The sequence below is a fragment of the Nicotiana tabacum genome, chromosome 14 (assembly GCF_000715075.1).
Source record: "Nicotiana tabacum cultivar K326 chromosome 14, ASM71507v2, whole genome shotgun sequence".
Classification (NCBI taxonomy): Eukaryota; Viridiplantae; Streptophyta; class Magnoliopsida; order Solanales; family Solanaceae; genus Nicotiana; species Nicotiana tabacum.
The window spans coordinates 85,961,761-85,982,916 of NC_134093.1; the positions used below are offsets into that span (position 1 = coordinate 85,961,761).

The 21,156-nt window shown below is 39.5% G+C and overlaps 1 pseudogene; it reads left to right on the top strand.

The window, feature by feature from the left end:
• Positions 1-701: 701 nt before the first annotated feature.
• LOC107799684 (large ribosomal subunit protein uL6z/uL6y-like) lies at positions 702-1,467 on the top strand (annotated as a pseudogene).
• Positions 1,468-21,156: the final 19,689 nt, after the last annotated feature.

A 21,156-nucleotide genomic window follows, 5' to 3' on the forward strand; every position in this document is an offset into this window, starting at 1 on the left:
ACCAAAGAAATTAGTAAAAAAATATACCTCATTAGTCACATAAAATAATCACCGAATTGGAACAACAATTAGGTAAATATCAAGAGTTTCTTATTATGGTATCAGAGTAAATTATATATGATCTCCACCAAATATATATAATAAGAGAGGAGCAATTATGAACTAGACCATAATTTGCTCTCCTAGAATATGGCGTCCTTGGGGCTTTCTTATAAATTAAACCCGAATCGAGGTGCTACTTAATTATTAAGGGTAGGAATACGTGATTAACACTTTCTCTGTTAGGTTTTCCTTATATTTTTTTTTCTAGTTCCCCCCAAAAACTAGATGTGCTTTCGCTTTCAATTCTCCATCGTAGAATTAAGCTGATCTGTGCCATGAAGCATTCCTTCTGGAAAAACTTCATTAATACTGCTCAAAAAACACCAAGATTATTCATAATTATAGCTTTAACATTAATCATTCTAGGTATTATCCCTCTTTACCACCCTTCTTATGTCACATATATAGTAAACCATCATCTGCTCCATGCGAAATGTGATATTTTTCGTGGAAAGTGGGTTCCGAATCCAGATGCTCCATATTACACGAACGCGACGTGTTCGGAGATCTACGAATTCCAAAATTGCATGAAATATGGAAGGCCTGATGATGAGTTTCTCTTAGTGAGTTTAAATTTCAAACCATCGCTGCTAGGGTTTTAGCGATCGCCATTTTCACACACACACAGAGGGAGAGCGAAAGAGAGAAAATAAGCCAAGATGAAGACCATACTGTCATCAGAAACCATGGATATCCCCGACGGCGTGAGCATCAAGGTGAAGGCAAAGCAAATCGAAGTAGAGGGACCAAGGGGCAAACTTGTCCGAAATTTCAAGCATCTCAACCTCGATTTTCAGCTGATCAAGGACGAGGAAACTGGAAAGAAGAAGCTGAAGATCGACGCTTGGTTTGGATCTCGTAAGACTACCGCTGCTATCCGTACTGCTCTTAGCCATGTTGAGAATCTCATCACTGGTGTGACCAAAGGTTACCGCTACAAGATGCGTTTCGTGTATATATGCTCACTTTCCTATCAATGCATCCATCACCGGTGGTAACAAGTCCATTGAGATCCGTAACTTCCTTGGCGAGAAGAGGGTTAGGAAAGTGGACATGCTTGATGGGATAACAGTTGTTCGATCTGAGAAGGTTAAGGATGAGCTTGTATTGGATGGAAATGACATTGAGCTCGTCTCTCGCTCTGCTGCCCTCATCAATCAAAAATGCCATGTGAAGAACAAGGATATCCCAAAGTTTCTTGACGGTATCTATGTCAGTGAGAAGGGCAGAATTGCCGAAGAAGAATGAGCGACTTAGAAGTAGGCATATCAGTGATGATTCGTAGCCAGAATATTTGTTTTACCTTCTCTATTAAGTTCATTAGTAGACTATATATTACAGACTTGTTTGAAGTTAAGTTTTCAAGTTCTTGTTTTGAAAAAAAAATAAAAAATTTAAATTTCAAACACCTCATGTGCTTCTCTTTGACAGAACTTCTTTTGGACTCCTACCTAATAGTCAAATGCACACCCTTTTGCTTCTGAAATGACCTATTGTTTTATTAACTTCTCTTTTCCTTTTTTTTGCTGTTATAATTTTTTTTATTAATTAATTTATTATCTAAATCAGATCTATAACTTCAGATTTGAAAATTCAAAATTTGAAGTTGTTGTTGAAATGATTGAGGCTTATTTGCTTGTTCTTAAAAATATAGTTACATGTTGATTTGATAAGATTTAAGAGAAGAGAGCACAACACATCATTATTGGGATTTGAGAAAGCTTAATAGCACAATTGCATTTTTGATGATTAATGTTTGATACAATTCTGATTGAGGTTTGTTTCAGACAGTTATTTAGAATTTGTCTTTATACAGTTGCACAAGTGTGTCCATAATCACCTTCTGGTTGTCTAAGACCTTGGTGACTTCATGTCAATGTCAGAAGCATCCGGATGTATAGAGGGTTGCCATGTAACTGCACTAGATATCTCGGACAACTTTGATGTAGTTGTCTGCATCCAGTTATTGAGACACACCAGCATCTGAGAAACCCGTAAAGCAGACAGTGGGCCAGTAGGCAAAGGCACCAGCCTCAAAGCTGGTGTAGGCAATAGAGCAGGGGCTGATAGTGCCTTAGGAACAAAATCTCTGGCACCGTGGAACGCTTAGCTGAAGTGGAGGGGATATCAGAAGAACCAGGAGCTACTACTACAGGCTCATCAGACTGGCTAGTAGTAGTGGAAGGCTCACTGCCCTTCTTTGGATTCCTTAGATTTTGCAGCTTGTACAGATCAAATGGGCCGGTTGGCTTAACCTTCATATCAAATGGTCTAGACTCCCCCTTAGCATTTGTCAAGTACTCTATGATAGTGTGGGGTAGGGGTAGGAGGTGTTACCCTGCTGTGCTACTAAAGAGATATTGGCTAATATCAGAGCACCCACATTGATTGGGTACCCGTCCATGATAGAAGCTACTAGCATTTCTCTCTGCGGAGGTAGGTTGTTCTTATTCAAACATGGATCAAGTCTTGTACACACAAAAGTATGCCAACTCTTCGCCTAAATACTTAGAGTCTTGCGGAAGATTGGCACTCCGGCACCTATCCAAGGGAGAGTAGGCCGAGGTGCAAGAATCTCTGTGAGCCATGGATGGACCTCCTCCTTCTCAGCCGATTTAGCCAAGTACTCCTTCGGCTACACATCCTCAAGTCCGATGTAGGTGTTCAAAGTACATTGATCAAATTTTACTTTAAGGTTGCACACTTTGGTAACCTTGGTCCCTTTAATAATATGCATCGTATTGGCTTAGAATTCCTGGACAAGGTGTTTCTTGACATCTACCAGCTCCTCGGTGAACTGCATCCATCTTTTCTTCTTTGTAAACTACTTCAAGACTGCTAGATTATACTTGTCTAAGTCCTTGTTGAGGAATTGTCTTTTATAAGTGAGGGACATTTTTGTCCACAACCGTCGGAAGTCCATATAAGCATTAAAGCTTCAGAATCTGTCTTCCCATACCACCTTCTTCTTTTTCCTCACTGTGCCATCTCTTGTAACATTTCCCTTTTTTCCGTCATTGGGGGCATCATCAGAATCAGAGTCTTGTGCAGCTGCATTTGACTCATGACTAGTGCTAGTTGTGGCTTGAGAAGTGCTTTAAGATGCGGAAGGCACAACTTGGGGTTCAAGCTGCCCTGTGGCTGAGACTGCTCCTAGTTTTGCTCCTCAGATAGAGACACTGAATTTCCTTCGGAGGCTTCCCTAGAAGGGACATAGGAATCAGACTCTGAGAAGATTCTACCTCTCCCTCGGCCAGCAATTATTTTCCTAGAAATTTCCTTTTGTGAACTCAGGTGCATAGCACCTCCGCCTCTACCTTTTCCTTGACCACCCCTTCCTTTGGATGTCGCTCATTTCCCTCTTGATCGCACCATTGTCTGTGCATGCACAAAGAGAGGTGTCAGTTGATATACAAGTTGTAAAGCAATTACGAGTCATAATAGCAGTAGAAGAAGGCTTAGAAGCAGTAGGGTGTTCAGTGTGTAACATGCATAAGACAGAGTTCAAGTGTGGTCTACACAATTCCAAGTGCAGTCTGCAAAGAGGAAGTGCGGCCGCACTCCTGCACAGATGTTCAAACTTCTCTTTGAAGGATAATGCGGACTCGTATCTGCAGCCGCAAAAATCTAACTGTGGCAGGCACAATTGTATTGCAGTATGCACTTGAGTAGAACTACTCAAGTCCTAGAGAAGAAGTTCTCTGAAGGGCAGTGCAGACCTCTCTTTACGGCCGCAAAATTTTCAAGTGCAGTCCACACAAATAAAGTGCAGCCTCATAACCAGGGTTATCAAAAAAGCTACCTAAATCAGAGATTGTATATCGTAAAAATTCAAATGCGGTCTGCACAATCAAGACCAGTTATGGGTGAAGGTCACCGCAAAATTCAAATGCGGTCCGCATAATCAAGACCAGTTACGGGTGAAGGTCATTTTCTATCTAGGTTATGCAATTATGTGTTCAGTCAAACTGGATAACATGGTAAAGGCATGATAGTTAAAGACCCAACCCTGTCTAAGCATGATTTTTCAAATACCCAATATTAAACTACCCCACATATACACAAAGTAAGGATGTATTCATAGATGGCCTAAAAAGAGGTCAAAAGCAAAAAATAAATTCAAAAAGAAAATAACAAGATTGAAGTGATGCATACTAGATTGTGCTAGTATGATAAGAACAATTGGAGTGTGGGTTGTTGTGTGTAAGCAATTAGTTCCTCCGTAGAATCTCAATTAACTGGTGAAAATGGCGAAAAGTGTAAATGGGAGACGTACTATTCTACTTATACTCATGCGAGGGTAAGGGTGAAAAAGGGAGAGTGCAGCCGCAAAATTTCAAATGTGGTCCGCACTCTATTACTTGGGTGGTGGAGAGCTTGTGGTAATTCAGTCCGAACTTTTTCAAGTGCGGCCGCACTTCTGTCAACCTAATTTTATTGACTTCTCTGATAGTGCTTTCCTACGACTGCAAAATTTCTGATAGGCGGCAAAGTTAACTCTGCAATGTTAGGTGAAACGTTCAGAGGACTTGCAATTTAGCACCTGAGTTGCCTCTTGCAAATGTGGCCCGCAGGTAAAATCTGCAACCGCAATCCAATTTATGTTGTCAACATCTCCTCTTCTACGGTCGCACAAATAAAAGTGTGGTCCACAGTTTCCCATGCAGGAACATCATCAGCCTTCATCTCAATACCTAACATTGATCACTGCAACACACTTCAAATCTAGTTAAAAATAAGAAACAATATCTAACTAAAAGAGAAAAAGGAAAAGAACTTGGGTTGCCTCCCAAGAAGTGCCTTAGTTAACATCGTGGCACGACGCAAAGTCGTAGCATCCTTAATTTAAGTAAAGTACCGCCACCACGTGGCTTTTACCAACTTGTCCCGAGTAGTGCTTCTCTCTGTGGCTATTGACTGTGTGACGATCCCAATTTTCCTTTGTAGGATGTCATGATAGCACCTAGTCTTTGAGACTAGATAAGCCTAACACTTACTAAATTAATGGCAAAATTCAACCAACAACGATTAAATATGAAACAGAAATTTCTATACAAAGCCAACAATTCCCAACATGATATACAATATCCCAAAACCGGTAGTACAAGTCAAAGCTCTGCTGAGATCACAAAGAGATCTCTAAGTACAACTCTTCTAGAATAGAAATAAACTGTATAAAAATACCTTTCGAAGGTGACTCCGAGGCCTGCGAATGCAATGGTAGGTATACCTTAAAGTCTCCACAGCAATATCTGATCCGCTATCTAACAATCAACAAACTCCAGAGTACATGGATCTGCACAAAAATGTGCAAGAGTGTAGTATGAGTACACCACAGTCAGTACTCGGTAAGTATCAAGACTAATCTCGGTGGAGTAGTGATGAGGTACAAGTTAAGACAGTCACTAGAAAAAATAACTTGTGCATTATAGAAGTATAAAGCTAATAATGGAAAGCTGAAATCAGTAAATGGCAATGAGAATCAACAAGTGATATAAACAATAAAGCAATAAGATCACTGTGAAGTATCGTTGAAACGAATTAAGGAACACAAAGGACAACCAATTAATCAAGTTGTTCTAACACAAGTTTCACAACGAAATCACTCTGTGATACCTCATCTCATAGTCACAAGTCACGGGTCTTAACCCACCATCATATGCTCACGGCACCTTATGCCCACATCTCAAATCACAACCGCACGGACAACTCACGTGCCAATATCCCAATCCGCCTGGCATGATCACAGGCTCACGTTCACAATCTACACGGCGTGGTCACAGGCTCACAATCACAATCCGTCCGGCGTGGTCACAAGCTCAATATAATAATCCGCCCGGCATGGTCACAGGCTCAATATCAATATAAAAACAGATAATACAAGAACACATGGGCATGATCAATAAATGTCAAGTCTTATACTCCCGAGCTAGTATACGAGGCATGCTATAGTGTATGCTTGTGCGGGTGTACCTACTGCAGCCCAAGTCAACAAGTAATATCAAAGACATCGAGTAGCTCATCGAAGCAACACAACAAGTCACGTAAGGTGTATGACATACACAAGAAACAATACCCCATCACACGAAAATCACCAACACAATGTCCCCAAGCCATCACACATCATCCCTAACATTGCGCCCTTATCTATCCGATAGCCACCCATATCACTCCGCCCTGACAATATCATTAGCCACCCTTATCTCTCCCATAGCCACCCGTATCACTCTATATAATAGCAACCCTTATCGTTCCGCCCGGACAATAACACGATAGCCACCCTTATCGTTCCGTACATCCAACAACATTGAGATGCCACCCTTATGCCCCACATAACAACAATGGTGAGATGCCACCCTTATACTCTGCATAACAACAACAAACAACACAGAAATTTCACAAATGCTAACATTACAACAACACGACATATCAACTCGTAACACAAGTGCCTATAGGCCACAACCTTCCCAAAGGTCCAACAATATCAATATTTTCACAACAATAGCCCACGGCTCAAACATAATGTGTATAGAATCTCAATAACAACAAAATGGCGGGAAAGTAACTCAACAAGTAACAACACCCCCTTTAAACATAATTTCAATTAAAATAGATTTAATGGCTTTCAATAACTTCAATTCTAATTAATTGTTTAAGGATAAAATCAATAGTGAAATTATTTCTATGAAATGAAAAACTTCGAATTCTAGTGTACGAATAGGCTAACAACGAAAGAGATGGCACGAACTAGTACTACGTCTAAATGCATGAGAATAACCCGGCAACAAAAGGATATCAAGTAACAACAATTTTAACTAAGAGTGACTCCACAATAAAAGAAATCACATGATGATAAAAGTGATAACAACTTCAAATAAAGCATATAAGAGAGAACTCGACAAGTAAAGAATGTGACATGTAATGACAACTTCAAATAAACCATGTGATAGTAGACATGACGAATAAAAGGTATAACATGTGCTAACAATTCCAAATAAGTACATGAAAGAAGCCTAAGAGTCTAAACCGGTCAATTTCCACATATAAGCTTGAGTACGTACTCGTCACCTCGCGTACACGGCTTTCACATGACACAAATAGCACAAACGACTCAAATCCTGAGATAGTTTTCCCCACACAAAGTTAGCCAAGATACTTACCGCAAAGAAGCTAAATCGATACTCTAAAATGACCTTCTCGTGTGAAACAACCTCCGGACGGCTCAAATCTAGCCAAAATAACTTAATATCATAAATAAAAATCATATGAAACAATTCCGGATAATAAAGCTCCGATCTTTAATGAAAACTAAAAAGTCAACCCAAAAGGTTAACCCCGGGTTCGCACCTCGAAACCCGACAAAATGCACAAAATCCGAACACCTATTCGGATACGAGTCCAACCATACCAATATTATCCAATTTCGACATCAAATCGGCCTTCAAATCCTCATTTTACAAAGTTTATACAAAAATTCTCATTTTCTCCCATTCAAATCACTAATTTAGTATTGAAAACAAAGATGAAATCACGAAATATAATCAAATCCAGATAAAGAACACTTACCTTAATCCAAATCGTGAAGAACCCCTCCAAAATCTCCCAAAACCGAGGTCTACAATCATGATATGATAAAAATGGGCAAACCCTCGAATTATAAACATTCTGCCAGAGATTTCGCTTTTGCGGACCAAGAAGCGCACCTGCGAGCCCGCATGTGCGAACGATGGTTTGCATCTGTAAAAATCACTTATCAAACAAAGATTCACATCTGCGGGATGGCAGTCGCTCCTACGACAGCGCAGAAGCACACAACAAACCGCAGAAGCGGTAAAATCTCCTGAGCCTCCAAAATACATCTGCGACCCACTCTCCGCAGATGTGATGTCGCACCTGTGGTTGCATACTCGTAGAAGCAGAAATCCTGACCATGCAAAAACACGTAGAAACGTCTCGGAATTACGCAGAAGCGGGTCCGCACCTGCGCTCCAAATGCGCAGATGTGAACACCAAAAACCAGACTTCTTCAACAACATGGAAATGACCCGAAACTCGTCTGAAACACATCCGGGGCTCCCGGAACCCCGTCCAAACATACCAGCAAGTTCCAAAATATAACACAGACCTTCTCGGGGCTTCAAATCATATCTAAAAATATCAAAACTATGAATCGCACCTCAAATCAAACTTAATGAACTTATGAACATTCAACTTCTACAACTCGTGCCGAATCATATCAAATCAACCCGGAATTACGTCAAATTTTGCATGCAAGTTCCAAATGACACAACGGATCTATACCAACTCCCTAAATCAAAATTTGAACTCGATATCAACAAAGTCAACTCCTAGTAAAACCTCTCAACCTTCCAAACCTTTAACTTTCCAATTTTTGCCAAAATGCATCAAATCAACCTACGGACCTCCAAATCCAAATCCGGGCACACGCCTAATTCCAAAATTACCATACGATGCTATTGGAATCATCAAAACACCATTTCAGAGTCGGTTTCACAAAAGTCAAACTCCAGTCAACCCTTTTCACTTAAGCTTCTATAATAAGAATCATCCTTCTAAATTAATCCCGAATCATCCAAAAACCAAACTCGACCACACACGCAAGTCATAATACATGATACAAAGCTTCTCGAGACCTTAAGCCACCGAACGGGATGCTAATTCTCAAAATGACCGGTCGGGTCATTACAGACTCGAAATAATTCATTGTTCTTGTTCTTCAAGTCCAAAGCACCATAGGGTGTCACACCAACAATTCCAAACGGTCCATTCCACTTTGACTTAAGCTTCCCGATAAAAATTCTCAACCTTGAGTTGAACAACAACACTAGATCACCGGCCTTGAACTCCTTATTTCAAATATACTTTTCGTGATGGCACTTCATCTTTTCTTTGTATAAAGACAAACTCTCATATGCATGGTACCTGAATTCCAAAATCCAAAATCCAAATCCAAATCCGGGCACACGCCTAATTCCAAAATTACCATACGATGCTATTGGAATCATCAAAACACCATTTCAGAGTCGGTTTCACAAAAGTCAAACTCCAGTCAACTCTTTTCACTTAAGCTTCTATAATAAGAATCATCCTTCTAAATTAATCCCGAATCATCCAAAAACCAAACTCGACCACACACGCAAGTCATAATACATGATACAAAGCTTCTCGAGACCTTAAGCCACCGAACGGGATGCTAATTCTCAAAATGACCGGTCGGGTCATTACAGACTCGAAATAATTCATTGTTCTTGTTCTTCAAGTCCAAAGCACCATAGGGTGTCACACCAACAATTCCAAACGGTCCATTCCACTTTGACTTAAGCTTCCCGATAAAAATTCTCAACCTTGAGTTGAACAACAACACTAGATCACCGGCCTTGAACTCCTTATTTCAAATATACTTTTCGTGATGGCACTTCATCTTTTCTTTGTATAAAGACAAACTCTCATATGCATGGTACCTGAATTCATCCAATTCATTTAAATTTGCAACCCGCAAGTTAGCGGCTACATCCAAATCAAGATTTAGTTTCTTCAGGGCCCACATTGCCTTGTGATCTAATTCCACTAGAAGATGACAAGCTTTTTCGAATAACAACCAGTATGGAGACATCCCGATAGGTGTTTTGTAAGCTATTCGATATGCCCATAGAGCATCATCAAGCTTCTTAGATCAATCTGTCTGATTTGCATTCACCGTCTTGGACAAAATACTCTTTATCTCACGGTTGCAAATTTCCACTTGAGCACTTGCTTGTGGATGATAGGGAGTTGTCACTTTTTGAGTGACACCATACTTGCCAAGGAAAGTGTCAAAAGCCTTGCTGCAAAAATGCGACCTTCCATCGCTTTTGATTGCCTGCGGAGTGCCAAACCTTGTGAAAAAATATTTCTCTTCAAGAAAGACACCATACTTCTAGCCTCATTATTGGGTAAAGAAATGGTATCAACCCATTTAGATACATAATCCACTGCGACCAAAATGTAGATATTTTCACAAGAACTCACAAAAACTCCCATGAAGTCAATGATCCAAATATCAAAGATATCAACCCAAGATGGTTGTAAGGAGCATCTCATGTTTCTTTCAAATTTCACTGGCCCATTGGCACTCATCGCATCTACCAACTCATTTGCATCTTTGTAAAGAGTAGGCCAATCGAAACCATAACTTAGAACTTTAGCCGTTGTTCATGCTCTACCATGATGACCACCATAGGGCGAAGAATGACAAGCCCCAAAATTATCACTTTGTTCCTCCTTCGGCATACATCTTTTAATCACCCCATTCGTGCAAACTCGGAAAAGGTATGACTCATCCCAATAGTAGTCTTTGCAATCCTTCTTGATCTTCTTCCTTTGGTTTGAAGAGAATCATCCGGAATGATACCACTCACAAGAAAATCTTCCAAATCCGCGAACCATGGTACATCTTTCATTGGAAGTGCCAAGAGTTACTCATCAGGAAAAGAGTCATGGATATCAAGGCCATCATGTAGCCTCCCTGCCTCCTCCAAACAAGACAAATGGTCTGCCACTTGATTTTCACTTCCCTTCTTGTCTTGGATGTCAATATCAAACTCTTGCAGCAAAAGCACCCATCCCATCAAACGAGCTTAAGATTCCTTTTTTCTCATAAGATAGCGTTGCACCGCATGATCTGTGTGGACAATAACTTTGGCACCCATCAAGTATGGGCGAAACTTCTCAATAGCAAACACAATGGCAAGGATCTCCTTCTCTATAACGATATAAATAACTAGGGCATTATTTATGGTCTTACTAACATAGTATATCGGATAAAAACTTTGTTGATACGTCTACCCAAAACAGCCTCAACCGCTACATCACTTGCATCACACATGAGCTCGAATGTCAAACTCCAATTTGGAGATGTAATGATATGAGTAGTTGTCAAATTGAGCTTCAATTGTTCAAAAGCTCTCATGCAATCATCACTGAAATGGAACTTAGCATCCTTCTCAAGGAATTTGCACAAAGGGTTCACCACTTTAGAAAAGCCTTTGATAAATCGCTGATAGAATCCCGTATGGCCCAAGAAATGCCTCGCATCCTTCACCGAGGTAGGGAGAAAGATTAGAAATAACTTCAATATTCGCCTTATCCACTTCAATACCATTCTTTGAAATCTTTTGGCCGAAGACAATGCTTTTCTTAACCATGAAATGACATTTCTCCCAATTGAGTACCAAGTTTAATTCCTAACATCTAGCGAACACCTTGTCCAAATTAGCAAGGCAATCATCAAATAAATCCCCAAACACTGAAAAGTCATCCATGAAGACTTCAAGGTAGTCTTCCACCATGTCCGTAAAAATATCCATCACACACCGTTGAAAAGTCATCAGTGCATTGCACAATCCAAAAGGCATCTATTTGAAAGCAAAAGTACCATATGGACATGTAAATGTGATTTTTTCTTAGCCTTCCGGTGCAATAAGAATTTGGTCGTATCCTGCGTAACCATCAAGAAAGCAATAGAAGGCATGGCCGGCCAACCTATAAAGTATTTGATCCATGAAAGGAAGAGGAAAGTGGTCCTTCCTTGTGACTTTGTTGAGCTTATGATAATCCATACACCTCTCCAACCGGTGACCGTTCTTGTAGGTATCAACTCATTCTTATCATTGGTAACAATAGTCATGCCCCCTTCTTTGGGACACATTGTACCAGAGAAGTCCATGAGCTATCAAAAATAGGGTAGACAACCCCAGCATCCAATCATTTGATAATCTTCTTTTTGACTACCTCTTGCATAGCCTCATTGAGTCTTGTTTAATGTTCAATGGACAGTTTAGCACCATCCTCCAACTTGATCTTATGCATGCAAAATGCGGGGCTTATACCCCAAATATCCACCAAAGTCCATCCAATATCTTTATTTCTCCTTTGCAAGACTACCAATATGGAATCTACATGCACGTTAGTCAAACAAGAGGAAAGAATAACCGGTAAAGTAGAACAAGGGAAAAGAAATGAATACCGAATGTGAGGTGGCAATGGCTTCAACTCCAAGGTCGGTGGCTCTTCAATTGAAGGCTTTGTAGGATTCGTCTTCCTATTCTCAAGATCCAATGACAACTTTCAGGGTGCATATTTGTAAGACCACATTCATTGCAATGAATTCACACATTCCATGAAACCGTCTATCGCATCATCATCAAAGTTGACAAAAATGGTTTCTAACATGTCACCAACATTGATTGTAGCACTTGTATCACCAATAATGACATCAATAACCAAGTCCACAAAATATCACACATCATTGCTATTTGGTTACCGCATAGACTTGTACACATTAAATATCGTTGTCACGACCCAAAATCTCACCATAGGCATCGTGATGGCACTTAGTCTATAAGACTAGGTAAGCCGATTACAATTATATTTCGAGCCATTTTTTTAAAAGAAAATTGAATACACGTGTCGAAACCAAAAGCGGAAACAAATATAACAACCTCCCAAGACTGGTAATACTGAGTCCCAAACTCTAACTGAATACGTGCAATGATCTCAAGGATCGAATATACAATACTGTTCGAATAAGAGTTGACAGTATAATAAAATAGAAAGACTCCAAGGGACTGCGATGACCAAGAAGCTCTACCTTGAATCCTTGCGATCAACACACTAACTCTCCCCGAGTCCGATATCTTTAGTACCTGGCTCTGCACAAAAATGTGCAGAAGTGTAGTATGAGTACACCACGGTCGGTACCCAGTAAGTATCAAGACTAACCTCGGTGGAGTAGCGATGAGATACAGTCAAGACACTCACTAGTCAAATAACCTGTGCAATATAGCAGTATACAATAGTACTGAAAAACAACTAGCAGTAATAGAAACAAAAATCAACCAGTGATATAAACAGCAAGGCAACAAGAACACCATAATTATTTCTCACACGAATTAGGAATATAAGTACAACCAATTAAACAAGTTCTTCAAATATAAAATCTTTCACATATAATTCTTTCGAATAAATACCTTCCTAATATATTTCTTTCAAATAAATATCTTTCGAATATAAAAATTCTTTTAAATAAATATCACTCTGTGACACCTCATTTCATAAACATAAAATACGGATCTCAGCCCACTTTCATATTTTTGTAACACGGGTCTCAGCCCACTTTCATATTTTCATAACACGGGTCTCAGCCCACTTTCATATTTTCATGACACATTGTGCCCATATTTCTATCAAAACCGCACGGACAACTCAAGTGCCAATAATAAAAATTATCATATTTTCCCCCGGCACCACGTGCCCACATTTCATACCTGTTGTAGCGTGCAACCTGATCCCATATAACATAATCCGCCCGGCAATAGCCACAAGCTCACAATTTCAATATAGATCAGACTATTATCAAGTTTACCGAAACAACAAGACAAGTTGCACAAGGTATAAAAATAAACACAAGGAAAATCACAACACCACATAAAAATTACCAACGCAATAACCCTATATCATCACATAAAAATTAACAACGCAATAATCCCACATCATCACATATCATCCCTGATAATAGCCACCCTTATCTCTCCTATAGCCACCCTTATCACTCCTATAATAGCCTTCATTATCCCTCCGGCCTGACAATAGCAATAGCCACCCTTATCGCTCATATAACCACCCTTATCGCTCCTATAGCCACCCTTATCGCTCATATATCCACCCGTATCTCTCCTATAGCCACCCTTATCGCTCCGCCCAGATAATATCCCAACATACATAACAACAGTGAAATGCCACCCTTATGCCTCATAATGTCAATAATGGAATGCCTCCCTTATACGCCGCATAACAGTAACCCAAATCACACAACAATTCACACAGGATATTATCACAACAACACATCATCATCAATTTGTATTTACAAATTACCTGTAGGCCACAACCATTCCAAAGGTACAATAAAGTCAATTAATTTCACAACAGATAGTTCACGGCTCAACACAATGTATATAAAGTTTTAAAAACAACCACAAGGATGGGAAAATAACTCATCATAGGACAACGCCTTATTTAATCTAGATTTTAGATAAATATATAAACGCCTCAATTGAAACTTATTTAATTAATTACTTGCAGATGAAAAATCCATAATGTGATTATTTCCAAGAAATATCAAATCAACAAACACAAGGAATTCACATAAAAATCTAAGTGGCAATCACACCAAATTATCATATAAAATTCAAACTCGACAAACAAGGAATGAAGCATGACAAATCAAGGATTTACTAAGTTCCAACAATTTTTCAATTTAATACATAAGGGCGTCTACGAATTTCAACCGATATAATTTGCACATCTAAACCAAGTACGTACTCGTCACCTCGCGTACATGGTTTTCAATTACACAATTTCGACATAAGACTCAATGCATAAGAGGTAATTCCCCCACTCAAGGTTAGGCAAGACACTTACCTCGACGAAACTATGTCAATGCTTTAAATGATCTTCGCGAGTGAAACCACCTCCGGATGGCTCAAGTCTGAAATTCGCCCCTTAATAAGGCTATGATGGTCCACCACACTAAACAAGTTTCAATCTACAACAATGCAACACAATTGCACCAATATTAGTAAACAAATTTCCAGATTTTTGCTCATTTAGGCATTTTATCAAACACCTAGAGTACATAGCATTTTACTACCTCTAGTAATGGTATTTCTTCATCCAACAATGCCTCCTTCCCACCAACAAGAGATACTAAACTGTCCTTTGTCGACAAACAACCTTCTTTAGCACCATTAAAATCATCAATGAACTCATATCCACCCAATTATTGCTAATTAATTCATTACAAAATCTCTACAACACTTAATAATCTAGTTTTAGTATTTATGGCTTCCAAGCACCATCCAATAAGTGTTAATACTTATTTCTTTCTCACATACTCATAATAAATCCATACATGTAATTCTAAGTGTGAAGGATTACCTTTTGGAAGAAATCTTGCAAAACCCTCCTCTGAGTTCTTGATGAAATTTCTTGAAGATTCAAGTATTATATGTGTAGATTTCATCAATACTAGTGTAGAAATAATGGAATTTCACACCAAGATAATGGGGATTGCTTACCTTGAAGAAGAGAGGAGTTGGTGGTCTTGAAAGAGTGGATAAAACCTCCAAAATTCGTCCAAATGAAACGGGGGAAATGAGCCCCGAATTGGCTTAAAAAGAGCTGGAGTTGATCCGCGCCCGGTCTGGCGAAGCGACCCTCACTTCGATGTCCACTGCATGCAAGAGAAGACATGATCCATGCCCGGTCTGGCGAAGTGACCCTCACTTCGCTGTCCGCCAAAATAACTGGGTGATCTAACTTTGGTAATTTGATCATAACCTTTAGTAGGAATGTCCAAATGACGAATGGCTAGATGCGTTAGAAACTAGACTCAAGGGCTACACTCTAGGGGCAAAAATTCATGGAAAGTATCTTTACATAATGAGATTTATAACCATTCAAAGGTAGGTATTGTGCAAATTAAAACACCTTTTCCATTTAATATTTCCAACTTTCGCCAATTAGTGCCGAAACCTTATAGACCTATCCACATGCAAATCTGGGCATACGCCCAAGTCCAAAATCACCATCTGATCCTAACGGAACCATCAAATATTCCGTTCCGAGGTCGAATACTAAAAAGTCAAATTTGGTCAACTCTTTCAACTTAAGGCTTCCAACATGGAATTTATTCTTCCGAACTAATCCCGAAACACATGAAAATAAAAACCGACGATTCACACACGTCATAATATATCATATGAAGCTATTGAAGACTTTTAATAGTTGGAAGGATCGTAAATGTTCAAAACGACAAGTCGGGTCGTTACATTCTCCCCCACTTAAATATACGTTCGTCCTCGAACGTGCCAAGAATATTTCTGAGGACATTAAATTACTGAGTGTATTATTACACACATACTCGCGGATGATTCTACGTCACCGCAAATTTAACATGGATCCGACAACGCCATCTCAGTGGAAGATTATTTCTCTCATCCATACTTATAAACTTTAAAACTAAATTTCTTACACTCCAAACATTTCCAAAAGGCCTGATTTCTTTTCACATCAACACACGGTAGTAGTCTCAACCAGTTGTAGCAACTCATGCCTACACTTGCATCAACCTCCTTAATAGCGTTAAGTACTTCAAAATTTTTCGGGGTGTTACATTCTCCCCCACTTAGGATTATTCATCCTCAAACGTGAAGTAGAGTCCGCCCTCAAACACATAACATAACTTATCTCTTCTTTCGCACATCTCAATCTCCAAAAATTTTCTAACTCTCAAATTTTTCAGAAATTTCAGCAGAGTCTCCCCTGTAATTGGCTCTATCCATCTGCCAGAGTAACACCAAAATAACTCCTAACAACACATCCACAATCCAACAAAGCACCACAATGTATATATCAATGACACTAATCTTAACATTACAAGCACTGCATTATCATAATGATATCTGGACATGAAACACATCATATAAAAATGCGAGGATCTCGTTCTCAACTCCGAATAGCAAGTATTTTACACATCGTGCCAACTGAGATTCTTCATTCCCTTTATTTCTTCTTTTTAATAAATTCTGTAAATAATTTTCACAACACATAATGAACCCCCATACAAATAGGGCATATAATTCATAAAATTGAGATCAATTATTCTGAAATCACATTAAAACCCACTGTAGTGAGTCATAGAAAGTCACTTTTGGACTTATAGCCCTCAATCGTGTACAAAAATAAAAATGATAGACACGGGCTAACATCATCAAATCTCCCATCAGTGATAAACGTATAAGTGGGTCACAAAATTACGAAGCTCACCCATAAGCGGAGCATAATAGGAGTACTCGCCACAATATTCAGAATCAAATCAAATTAAGGAGAAATATCCCTTTATAAAAAATCGGGATCATACCTGTGACGACACCATCTGGTGTGGTGGTCTCAACCACAACATAGTAAATATATCAACGCGCTGGGCCTCCCCCTTTAGGGCGCCACCTACCCGCCTGTCCTTCACCCCTAATTGGATATGCACGTGAAGTATTAACTGGAATAACGCCTGTAGCCTGAGTGTTCTGATGTAATCAACCCCTCCCAAGTCTAGGACAATCTCTCATGGTGTTCCTAGTAACACCACACTCATAATAACCCATCTGAGGTCGCGGTTGCTCGTATTGAGTCTGTACCGGATAACTGGAATAACCACTGTAAGAACCTCGTGCTGGTGGTGTACTATCAAAACTTACTGGAGCACCCTGAGTAATTTGATGTGCGGACTGAGCTGGCCGACTGATCGAGCCTCCTCCATAATGGGTCATAGCTGAAGAGTAAAATCCACTAAACCCTCCAGAGCTTTGAGACCTTTTGGTCTCTTTAGACTCATTTTCCTCACTTCAAACACGTTCTAACATCCTGTAATCTCTACTACTTGCTGAAATGGAATGTCAGTTTGCAATTCTCGAGCCATGCTTATTTTAAAATCATAATCGAGCCCTTCAATGAATCTGCGGACTCGCTCTCTGACTGTAGGAACCAAGATAGGTGTGTGTCGGGCTAACTCACTGAACCTGATAGCATATTTTGACACCGTCATGGTGCCCTGACACAACCGCTCAAACTCTGTGCACCATGCATCCCATAGAGTCTGGGGAACAAACTCTTTCAAAAATATTTCCGAAAATTGAGCCCAAGTTGGTGGTGTTGCATCGGCTGGTCTGCCCTCTTCAAAAGCTTGCCAATATCGACACGCTGCTCCTGACAACTGAAATATAGTAAAGGAAACTCCCCTCACCTCCACAATACCCATGGTGCGGAGAATACGGTGATATTTTTCTAGAAATCCCTGGGCATCCTCAGTAGATATGCCACTGAAGGTAGGTGGACTATACCTCTTAAATCTCTCAAGTCTCTTTTGTTCTTCTTCTGATGCCTCCGGTCTAACCTCAGGCTAAACCGGAATAACATGATGTACCGGTACTATACCTGGAACCTAACCAATATGAACCTGCTGTTCTGGAGCACGAGCGGTAGGAGTCTGAGTTACTCCCCAAATCTGTGCAATATTTGGTGCAATAGAGATCAATCCCGCCTGAGTTAATGTACTAAACATATTCAAGAATTGTGCTAAAGTCTCCTGAAGTCTGGGGGTAACAACAGGTGCTTCTGGTACCTGTCCCCCAACTGGAGATACTGGCGTCTCCTCAACTGCGTCTCTGACATGTGCTCTAGTCACGGCATGTGCCCTTCCTCGACCTCTACCTCGTCCCCGACCTCTTGCGGCCCTAGCAGTATGGACGGGTGTCTGCTCAGCTGACCTGGTAGCACGTGTCCTCACCATTTGTGAGAGGATAGAGATGCAAAGGCTCAAATTCCAAATTCAACAAATTCCGCACGACAAGAATAAAAGAAGTGGAAATTTCCTAACAGTTTTTTAGCCTCTCGAAGATAAGTACAGACGTCTCCGTACCGATTCGCAAGACTCTACTAAACTCGTTCGTGACTCGTATAACCTATGAATCTAGAGCTTTGATACTAACTTGTAATGATCCAAAATTCCACCATAGGCGTCATGATGACTCTTAGTCTTTAAGACTAGGTAAGTCGATTACAATTACATTTCGAGCCATTATTTTAATAGAAAATTGAATACACGTGTCGAAACCAAAAGTGGAAACAAATATAACAACCTCCCAAGACTGGTAATACTGAGTCACGAACTCTAACTGAATACGTGCAATGATCTCAAGGATCGAATATACAATACTGTTCGAATAAGAGTTGACAGTATAATAAAATAGAAAGACTCCAAGGGACTGCGATGACCAAGAAGCTCTACCTTGAATCCTTGCGATCAACATACTAACTCTGCCCGAGTCCGATATCTTTAGTACCTGGCTCTGCACAAAAATATGCAGAAGTGTGGTATGAGTACACCACGGTCAGTACCCAGTAAGTATCAAGACTAACCTCGGTGGAGTAGTGACGAGGTACAGTCAAGACACTTACTAGTCAAATAACCTGTGCAATATAGCAATATAAAATAGTACTGAAAAACAACTAGCAGTAATTGAAACAAAAATCAACCAGTGATATAAACAGCAAGGCAACAAGAATACCATAATTATTACTCACACGAATAAGGAACATAAGTACAACCAATTAAACAAGTCCTTCAAATATAAATCTTTCACATATAATTCTTTCGAATAAATACCTTCCTAATATATTTCTTTCAAATAAATATCTTTCGGATATAAAAATTCTTTCAAATAAATATCACTCTGTGACACCTCATTCATAAATATAAAACACGAGTCTCAGCCCACTTTCATATATTTGTAACACAGGTCTCAACCCACTTTCATATTTTCGTAACACGGGTCTTAGCCCACTTTCATATTTTTGTAACACGTGTCTCAGCCCACTATCATATTTTCGAAACACGGGTCTCAACCCACTTTCATATTTTCATGGCACATTGTGCCCATATTTCTATCAAAACCGCACGGACAACTCACGCACCAATAATAAAAATTATCATATTTTCCCCCGGCACCCCGTGCCTACATTTCATATCTGTTGCGGCGTGCAACCTGATCCTATATAACATAATCCGCCCGGCAATAGCCACAGGCTCACAATTTTAACATAGATCAGACTATTATCAAGTTTACCAAAAAACAAGACAAGTTGCACAAGGTATAAAAACAAACACAAGGAAAATTACAACACCACATAAAAATTACAAACGTAATAACCCCATATCATCACATAATAATTACCAACACAATAACCCCATATCATCCCTGACAATAGCCACCCTTATCTCTTCTATAGCCATCATTATCACTCCTATAATAGCCTCCCTTGTCCCTCCGCCCTGACAATATCAATAGCCACCCTTATCGCTCCTATAGCCACCCTTATTGTTTTTATAGCCACTTTTATCGCTCCTATAGCCACCATTATCGCTCCTATAATAGCCTCCTTTATCGCTTTGTTCAATAGCCTCCATTATCGCTCTGCCCAGACAATATTCCAACACACATAGCAACAGTGAAATACCACCCTTATGCCCGCATAATGTCAACAATGGAATGCCACCCTTATACGTCGCATAACAGTAACCCAAATCACACAATAATTCACACAGGATATTATCACAACAGCACATCATCAGCAATTCGTATTTACAAATTGCCCGTAGGCCACAACCATTCCAAAGGTACAATAAAGTCAATTAACTTTACAACAGATAGTTCACGGCTCAACACAATGTATATAAAATGTCAAAAACAACCACAAGGATGGAAAAATAACTCATCATAAGACAACGCCTTCTTTAATCCATATTTTAGATAAATATGTAGACGCCTCAATTTAAACTTATTTAATTAATTACTTGCAGATGAAAAATCCATAATGTGATTATTTCGAAGAAATATCAAATCAACAAACACGTGAAATTCACATAAAAATCTAAGTGGCAATCACACCAAATTATCATATAAAATTCAAACTCGACAAATAAAGAATGAGGCATGACAAATCAAGGATTTACTAAGTTCCAACAATTTTTCAATTTAATACATAAAGGCGTCTACGAATTTCAACCGATATAATTTGCACATCTAAACCAAGTACGTACTCATCACCTCGCGTACATGGTTTTAAATTACACAATTTCTACATAAGACTCAATGCCTAAGGGGTAATTTCCCCACTCAAGGTTAGGCAAGATACTTACCTCGACGAAACTAATTCAATGCTTTAAATGATCTTCGCGAGTGAAGCCACCTCCGGACGGCTCAAGTCTGAAATTCGCCCCTTAATAATACTACTATGGTCCACCACACTAAACAAATTTCAATCTACAACAATGCAACACAATTACACCAATATTAGTAAACAAATTTCCAGATTTTTGCTCATTTAGGCATTTTATCAAACACCTAGAGTACATAGCATTTTACTACCTCTAGCAATGGT